Raw genomic sequence first — 10,157 nt, forward strand, 5'->3', positions numbered from 1 at the left:
CTAGGTACTACTATAAAACAACATTTTTACAATACTCTATTATTTTTTATTTTACATCTTATATAAATAATTTATGTGACTGTGATGTCAGTCCCGCATAGAAAAATCATGATAAAAATACAATTATTTCAAAAACGGAGAGAGATACAACCTTTAGACATAAAATAAAAGTTGTTCAAAATTTTAAGTTACGTACGTCAAGCTTTGTTTTAATTTTTTTTTAATTAAACAAGATCCATTCTCTGTGTCTCCAAGTTTTTTGAAGGTATGGGTTGTTGGTTCGAAAATGAGGCAAAAAAATTAAAACTCCAAAAAATCAATCATTGTAAAAACAAACAAAGGGAGAACGAATTAAAAAGGTAGTTAGGACAAAGATGAGACAGTTCATCGGTGTATTTATCTTCATTTTGTTTGAAGAAGGAACATGACAAGTTAACAATGACAATAAATAAATCACAAGGTCAACCATTTGAAAAAATTCCTTTATATTTACCAAAATCAGCATTTTCACATGGTCAATTATATCTTGCATTTTCAAGAGTGTCAAAAGAAAGTGTAAGCTTGATTATATTTACATCAAATGGACGGAAACAACACAAAAATCTATATACAAGGAGGTGTTACAATAGAAATTTACATATTTTATAATTATAGTTTATAGCAGATCGTTTTGGTTTAGAATTTTAACATAAGCAAACTATATATAAACAATTTTTTTTTAATTTTTCATGAGCTATCTTTAAGATAGTGTGTTCGTGCTAGTATAACAATAAAATAGTTATATAAAGGATTTTCACTGACGTCATAAATGGCCTCATAATTAAAGGCGATGCTATCTCTTGTCTCATAGTTGATATTTTTACTAAATAAAATCCTCAAATTTCCTATAAATATTGTGGAAACTTCATACAAAATTCATTTAAATAAAATCTAATTAATATAAACTGAAAATTCATATGAAATAGATGGATTTGTATAATTAATTTAATTTTTGGATCGATTAGGGACGAAAAAAGTAGGCTAACTAGAGAAAAATATCTTATTCTGTCTACTTATTGTCTGATTAAATTCAAAATGGGATCAATCAAAACATAACAACGTAGACTCTCAATGGTACATTAAAAAGATATAAACATACTCTCTTTATTGATGTGAAAATAAGGACACGGATCTCCTCTCTCGGCCACTGTCAAATCCAATCATCTGGAGCCTTACATTAAGATCATGAGGTAGTGTTACTCAAATAGTTTCAAATTCGACGCCCATTGTAACAAGTGAATCGCCAGGAACAAGACCAAGGTTGTCATGAAGTAAAAGAGTTAGGAACCCATGTTCATAACAGACTGAGATTAACACAGGATACTTCAATAAGATTCATCGCTTGTCATTGTCTTCAGACTATGCAGCCCAGAACGACGGTGCCCCTGTTTCTAGGCTCAAGGACACGTATATTTCAAAGAACAGGGAAATCATCCTCACGAATAATGTGTTTCCCATAGAGAAATAGACCCAATTCCCAACTTTCTTGAACGTTTAAACCTAGCCCCAACTCTGTCACTTCATCGAGTATCCCACTACCACCACCGTCTAAGATGTTCTATAGAGCCTGAGCTGGATCCTGCTTACGTAAGAAATACCTGATCCGGCTCTAAGTACAGGATCGAGCACGTGGTGACGGCGACTGAATCGATTAAAATGTTATTTTTATGCTTATATTTTGAAGTAAAGGGCGTAGACTCTCGTTATTGATCTTGATGACGATAAACTTTCTCCGGATTTATCTGTTCGACCCTAAATATAATTAAAAGAATATGTTTTATGTAGAATAAAAAGTACAATGACTCCCATAATAACTCTTTAATAGTATTAATTATATTTTTATGACTCTTTTACCGTATGTTTCTCTCCAAAGAGGAAAGAGATAATATGACATTTAAAACTACTCACTCACTCATATTAAGGACTTATCTATTATGTTTGAAGTGTATATAAAAAAATATCGTTATTCATATATCATTATTCAAAGGCCTGCCTTTTTATTTGCCGGGTCCATCTTGATTACAAGGCATATATAGAGTCTACAATTGTATTCATAATGGTATAATATAGCATCAATATTTAGGGGAGACTGAGATAGTTAATTCTTCTTTTTCTTTTTTGACTCAATTACTCCAAGCTGGTTTGATTTGGACTCACCAAATTCGAACACTGTATACTAAATTATTACTCCTGTTATTTGAATATAAATAAATGATATATTACTCAATAGTTTTTCCACACGTTCCATCTGAATGCAACTGTTTCCGTAGGAAGGTAAATAACTAATCTTTTCATCATGATAAATTATGAAATTAAAATGCAATAATATAAGCCCTATATTATAGATCACAGACCAAGTATATAGCTCGTAGAAATGAACTAATACAACTCTCTATAGAGCTCTACTCTGGCTAACAAACAATGCTTGATGTGAAGTGTGATTATACAGCGTCTATTTGTTGTTGAACGATGAACTTTGAGCGCATATAACAGCTGTACATGCGCAGTTAGAACGTTGTTTGAGGCTAGTTCGATGTCTTTGACGTAAGTTAAATAAATGGCATCGATTAATGAAGTATTTATCCCATAATTGTGGAGGGGGATCCGCACAAGGCGAGAATATTTTGAGATTGCAAACTGTCCTATGTGTCAGGAGAGTCAGGCAGGAACTAAAGTGATTATGAATCAACAGTCTTATTAAAACTCTGATCGTGTTGTCAGAATTGTTTTATTTGACTTTGTTGAATGTTTGGCCTCAACTTTTGTCAGATCTAAATCCCATGGACTTATTCGTCTTTTTCTTCCAAATTTAATTGTTTATCGACCCCAAATTACTCTGGGAATTGCCAAGTACTACTGCTAGTTAAAAAATGAAGAAGAATACGCAATGCAATTAGAATAGCAAAAATTTGTTTCAACTCCCCCTCTGTACTGAGCGTTGTAATGTTTCAAATGTCAACGCACTGAGTGAGTTTTTTATTTTGACAATATTATATCAAATAATAACCTAATAGTCAACGATTCGAATGAAAGCCCTTACCTGAAAACGTACTGCATTATTACAAAATAAATTATTCAAAAATTCGTAGAAAAGTTGCTAAAAATGATTGACTATATTTTCATATTAATTTGTATTGTATTTATTCTACAGTTGTGATGTAAATTTTATGACTGTAGGTTTTTTTGATGTTTGAAAAAAGGAAATGTTGCAAACAAAGAGATCAAATACAGAGAGTGAGGATGGGAAGAAGTCATTGACGCCCTCAAAAAAGAAGGAATAGAGGACCCAAAAATTTGAATTGTCATAGTTAAGGAGTACATTATAGCCGGTTACCCGGGCATCATACTTTCTCTTTCTATCCGGGCCGGTTGAAATGAAAAAGAGTAGACATATTATTGGAGTAGGAGAAGAAGAATTTTGATTAGCCACACTAAAACTGTTTCGGTCTACCCTCTATATAAAATGTCTCCTTATCGTCATATGTATGTTTGCATTTAATATCCCATTAGTTATAATAAGTGCTTTGTTATTATTATGTATTCTCATGTCTAGTATTACATATATGTAATGTAAGCTACAATAATGCCCACTGAAAGCCACATCTTTAGTACGAAAAATAATAGAGTATCACACTTTTTCACAGGGAAATAGAAGAATGATAAATACATATATCAGCTGTAGTACAAAAGATGACACTCCCTGGGATTTTTCATTAAGAAAACCTTTGGATATTGACGTTACTTTCTGTCATTTTTTTTTTCGGTGGATTTACTTCAAAGTTGACTTGAATCCTAGGTATGAATCTTGAAAAAGACATCATTTGATTTATTTGCCTTAAGCATCAATCACCACGATCTGGATCGTTGCCTCTGAAACACTAGCATGTGTTGACCAGGTAGTGTTTGTCATTTTCTCCTAAATGGTATGAAATGTTCATTTTTTTTTAGATTCAACGAAGCCCAGACACCGGATTAATATTCGGAATACTGGGGTCAATATTTCTTCCATGTAGCCCTTGCATCTCAGGTCCTCCAATACGTTGGCTCTCACGGTCATTTTGCTGGTCCAAAACTCCTCAACAATGGAACCAGCGCTTTATCGATCATGGTCTGAACTTTTTGGATGAATTCGGACTGTCTAGACTCTCCTGGATTACTTTTTTTTGCGGTTGATGAGGGATCTGGGATCATTAGTCTCCAGAAATGCCTGCCAATTTTTTTGCAGAGTCCATATTGGGATATCAGTCACAATTGAGCCTCTCGGTTTGAAATCTCCATTTGGTTGTGCACAAAAAGTTTTGTAGATGGATTTTTCTTTACAAAAAAATCTTCAAAGAATCTTCAAAAGCAGTTGTCTAATCTAAATAATATAATCCAGTTTTCTTCCATTTATGTCACTTCAGTCTTGAAAAATGACATAAAACAGGGCAAATTAAGCAATTTGTCCTTAAAAGTTCAAATTGAGCAAAGTTTTGAGGGATCACTTCATGACCAATATGTTTAATTGGATTTATAGATAACGGCAAAGGATTTAATGGCAGAACCACGGCAATAAATCCTCAGAGTTACTTTTCGACTTTCACGTACTTGCGACTGCTTCAAACTCATTCTATTATCCTCAATAAACAAGAATCCAAGAACAGCAGTTACACAATTTACACACTAAAAAATGTATGGGATTTACATCCCTATGTAAACATGCGATAGAAAGAAAGAGAGTTAATTACCGTCATAAAGAGAGGAAAATATCAATAATGTTGATATGAAATAAGTTATCTTGAAATGAATCTCCCTACCGGATTATTTTCCTTTTATAAGGTTTTTATTTCTATTTGATCCAGTTTTTATATCATTAGGATTATTTACTCTTTTTAAATGTTTTATTTTCATTTTTTTGGAATCAGGACTATATATCTAATAATATATATGAAGAGGAGTAAAAGAAGTGAAGAATTGTAAAAGCTTCTAAATTTAATCCAATAACAGTTAAATAAGGAAACGAATCTACATATATGTATATGATAAGAATATTGAGTGAGAGATGAAACAGAGGGATTGAATGCTTCAGGTATGAAAGATATTCCTTATATCCTATTAAATAACTCAAGTTCCATATTTAAGGAACACATTTAAAGTACTATTTACAAAGTGTTTTCAAAAAGTAATGCTCCTGTTCAAATTTTGTGGTCAACGTATATTTAGTAAGTTAGATTTTTTTATGTTAGTACACTCGAAAAGAATATATATTTCTCATTTGAAGCTCTATATCATATTATTAATTTGTAAGCTGGGTGTTATCAATTATTTTATATACATCTCTTTCTTTCTTTTTTTTTAATTACCCATGATTATGACGTCTATCAACAGCTCATTAGCGATCCTCATGCGACGATACTTTTTGTCAAAATTAAGCAGTTTCGGAACAAAATTCTCTGACATTCATCTGGTGCCTAAAAATTCCGTAAATATTTCATGGCACGAGCCAGCATCAATATATCAATATCCTCAACAAATTCTTTAATATTGATTTGGCTATTTTCAAAAACAATTTTCTTCACTTCTTCAACGTTTTCAACGTGCTTGGGCGTTCAGAGCAAGGCTCGTCATTTGCATCTTTCAACCATCTTTCAAGAGTTTCTACCACTTATAAACCTTTTCTTTTTTTCACTTGAAATGTTGACAATGGCATACAGTAAAACTATTTTAGAGTACTTAATTTCATTTCTCAAATAATCGTGGAATACACAATATACTTCTTACCATTATAGCTCTCAAACTAAACAATATTACATATACAAAATAGCTTTAAACAATAAATATATGTTCTTTTTCGAATCTATTAACATAAAAAAATTAATCAATTTTGAAGTATACCAAATTTACGTTGCCCACGAAATTGGAAAAGTCACCTTACTGTTTGAACACACCTCGTATATTAATAAAGCAAATTTTGTCCGTTAATTTGTTTGGGGAGAGTTTATTTTTAACAATGGAAAAATATATTAAATTAAAAATTACTCTTTGGACTATTCTCTAAAACAGTGTTTCTCAAACTTTTCCCAGAACTCTCTACCGGTTCTAAGAGAAAAATATATTCCCTTGCCAAAATTGACACATTTTATGAACACTCAGGGGTGGTGGCCCCTCTTAAATCGTATATTTACCAACATTTCCATACGTTTTTATTTTAAACACGAATGAAACATAGAGTTAATGAATTAAAACGGATCCTCTACCGAGACGAAATAAGAAGAGTACACCAAATATTAGTTCGTATTATATGGCTGTAAAAAATATGTCCAAACAGAGTGTGCACTCAAAACTTAAATTGCAAAAGACGTGATTTTTATTGAATCAAGAATAGACAAGTCAAAGCCCATTTGTAATATGTTTAAGTACTATAGTTGTGTATATTTTCATTCAGCATATCCTCCGTCACAAGCATTAAAAGAGTTTCGACACGTCAGTGAACAGATTGACAGCTCTTGACGATGAAGACCGTGGCAATGGTGTACCAAGCTATCATGATGGCAACTTGTAGCAAATACAAATTTGGAGAAGAGGTACGGCTTTCCGTGACATGTAAAGTCTAGGGGGCTTAGATTAGGTTTGGAGGCAGGCCAGAAGTTATCCACATTGTTGCTCCAAAATTTTGGTTATTCTTGGCTATATGGGGTTATAATTAACTTTTTGATGCTGTAGACAGTCTGGATGGGAAAGCCAATGATCTTTGCAGCCTTTTCGACACAGAGACCAGCACAGAGCCTTTATTGTAAACGGTCCAATATTTTATCACCTAGAGACATGGGATAAAAACATAACCTGGTAACTTTTTTTTTTTTTTTTGCATTAAATGTTACTGCAAGTTTTGCGTCTCCACTTTGTGATTGTTTCTGCTTTTTTTTTTTACATTCATTAAATTGTTACATTTTTGCTGATTCAACACTGATCCTGAAACAATAAATAACCCAATTTTATTACTATGATAAATAAATTGTTCGTTATTATTGAAACTATTGTTACAATAACGTTGAACCCGTCGTTACCTTTTTTGCATCTCACAAATTATCCTCTGAAAAAAAGATATAAAGGCTCAAAATTAGTTATGAATGTTTTTGATTTTGAGAGGACGGCGTTACCTCACTAAACCAAAAATATAATCAGTATTTTCGTGTCAGCTGTCAATTTTTTTGCTTTTTTTCTATGAATCAGTGTTCTGAACGTTGATTGTTTGAATTAGAATTAGTTCCTTTTAAACTGTGAACAATTCACAGCAATCATTGAGGAATGGTTCAATAGTTGGAAGGAATTGGCTAACAGCCAACTGATTTAAGGTTTTTTTTTGTGTTTCTCTTCGGATGAAAAGTAGTGATAAATGATATAAGTTAAGCCATGGGATTAACCATGCGATACAATGGTTTATGTAGATGTCACTCCAAGCAATAATCAAAGTATATTAAGTGTACGTTCGATATTGATAATAAATTTTGCTTCAAATTTGGATTAAGTATTAAACAATGCTGTATGTTTTTTAAGATCTGGAAAATCCCACCAGCCTTCTTTTATAATAGTAAAAGTTAGAGTACCAAAACCAGCTCGAGTCTCGGATCTTTTCGAATGATACAAGTTTACTTATACCGTAAGTCCAAGGCCCGCCCTCTCTCTCTCTATCTTTTAAATCTATTGACACTACTTGTAGATCAGATGAGGACTATAACCCATGGCACCTGATTTTTTTTTTATTTTTTTGTAGTGTAATTCTTATTTTCTTTGTATTTAAGTGGGATTAGGATTGATCTGTAGTAATCTTAAGGATAAAGTTCCATCTTGACTCAGCAAATTTCCGTAAAATCTTTGAAGTTGGACTTTATCGTATAGAAATTACGGCTAAGTCCATCAATCCCAATTTAATTCAGAGTATTTTTCCTCTAGTTTGCTAATTGAATAGTTCAATTTTAGGACACACTGATCTGAATGCTCTAGCTCAGTGGTACTTTCTGAGAATGCTTCACGGCTCTCAGGAATTTCTAACGATCTGACTGCTAAATTTGAAATTTTAAACAAACGACAGAAGTAACAGAACCAGAGTAACATGGCCTATGGCTTTTGACGTTTGATTCGATTCGTCCACCGTCGGTCGTCATCATACATTGGATCCTGTACTTGAAGCTGGCATGGGTGTTTTCGACACTAGTAGGATCAAACTTCTTGTCCTCACGTATGATGCTGCCATTTAAGGCCTCCAGGGAGGGGTGGCACTAGGCACTCTAACTCCCCCCCCCCCAGAAGTTGAAGTCCATTAGTTTTTGTCGGGGGAGAAGGCCCAGGTCTTGACGTCCAAGAAAGCAGGAACAATGGCTTGCAACCCATTTTGGACAATTTTAGCGCCGTGTACTTGTAAAGAGTCATATTAAAACAAATAAGGGCGCTCGGCTGCGACCTTGTTCATCCACGGAACGACATTATTGTATTCTCCATGTTTTGTTGGAGAGGGGTGCTATTGTCATACAGTGTGCTGTTTAGCACATGAGTCAGTAATCCGATGACCAAGCTAAAAGTTTCTTACGGGGACGTATTAACAGCAACATATAAGTTACAGCACTCGTTAATATACCCTTGAAAGAGCCTTCTTAGTGAGCTTTTGCTTTGTCTGGAAAAATAAGCGCGCCATAAAGTCGTTCTCACTCGAGACGACGACCATGATCATGATGGAGGGAGAATGCTTACTTTTTTGTTTAAGTACGACCTCGCCCTTGCTCTCAGCGGTTCACCTAGCCTTACTCCTGTTTCTGTTAGTGTCGGAGTTGAAAACTTAGGAGAGTAAGTAACTTGCCCAATCTTTAACTACCTCACGATCTTTGTACATCACTCCAGGTGTTTTGGTTAGGGACTGGAATATGTGAGCCTGGCCCTAGACATAAGAGGGGAAGCCTAAGTCTTTGACAACCCTATTCACAGCCATCATGCTCACAGAGACCGGCACGGAGGAACGGGGTTTTCATTCGGAAGACATCTCAAAGGTTTTGTACTTTTTGGAATATAGTTTCGTCAGTTAAATAGGATGAGCTCACTTTCATGCACATAGATCTCAGAGTTGCTAAGATATTGGTATCTAAACTTGTTACAGAATAAAAATCCCCGCCCTGTACCTATAGAAACGTACAAACTAGATATTTTTACTCTTGTTTACATAAGCAACATATACATACAGTATGTAAGTAGACTTGATTAGTCATATTAAATAAACATTCCCTACCTAGGACATGAGCCAATTTCTACAAAAATTGCACCTATGTGCAGATATTTTACATGTTCATAATATATTTAGTAAGATCATTGAACTATAAATACTGCAAGGTTAATTAATATCTTTTTTAAGTTGAGTAGTCTTTTGTTTTTCATTCAATCAATTTGTAATCAGGGTACTTAGAAATATCATATTAAGTCATATAATATACTAACAGTTGTACCCGGCATTGTCCAGAGTAAATAAGCGGAGGCTAAGAAACAAATTTGACCTTAATAATATAGAAGATAGATCCCCAAGAAATCCTTAGTGTTACTTTCTGTTTTCCATTAGTACACTCACGCCCAATACTTTTATCAATTCATAATGATGTTTTGTCTACTCTACAGCGGGGATCAAATTTTCGCCTACTTTAAACGTTGATAACTTAAGACAACATTATCAAATAAAAACCGGTTACCAAATGGTTTCTATTCTTGTCAGCTGACGATACGTAGTTCAGTTAGCATCATGCCGTCATCATATGAGGAGATAAAGAGCTATAAGTGGAACGAGGAGCTTTCGAGGTCCGCCGTAGTCATGGCATTGGTTAATAATGGAGGTGAAATCTCCAATTCAACGATTGCTTCAACCTTAGGATGAATTTAAAGACTGTTCAGCGTATCCGTAAGAAGCTAGAGGACACCTGGTATGTTAATGCCACCATAAAGAGGGCATCCAAAAGGGCGCCGACAGGAAACAAAACATTTTGTCGACAATGATTTATTTTTCAACATGGGTCTGAGAAAACAATAAGGGACTGTGGGTGTGGCAACTCTCAAAACTCCATCCGGGTGGCCTCCTAACACCTTAATACTTTGGACTATTTTGT

The 10,157-nt window shown here is 34.0% G+C and overlaps 1 long non-coding RNA gene across 1 annotated transcript; it reads right to left on the reverse strand.

The window, feature by feature from the left end:
- Positions 1 to 468: 468 nt before the first annotated feature.
- Positions 469 to 2,035, reverse strand: LOC139906576 (uncharacterized). The gene is made up of 2 exons (XR_011782207.1): positions 1,894 to 2,035; positions 469 to 1,791 (listed from the first exon to the last, which is right to left on the reverse strand). It is a non-coding gene; the product is annotated as an uncharacterized lncRNA (long non-coding RNA).
- Between the last annotated feature and the right edge of the window lie 8,122 nt (positions 2,036 to 10,157).

Source organism: Lepeophtheirus salmonis, chromosome 11, assembly GCF_016086655.4.
Source record: "Lepeophtheirus salmonis chromosome 11, UVic_Lsal_1.4, whole genome shotgun sequence".
Taxonomy (NCBI): Eukaryota; Metazoa; Arthropoda; class Copepoda; order Siphonostomatoida; family Caligidae; genus Lepeophtheirus; species Lepeophtheirus salmonis.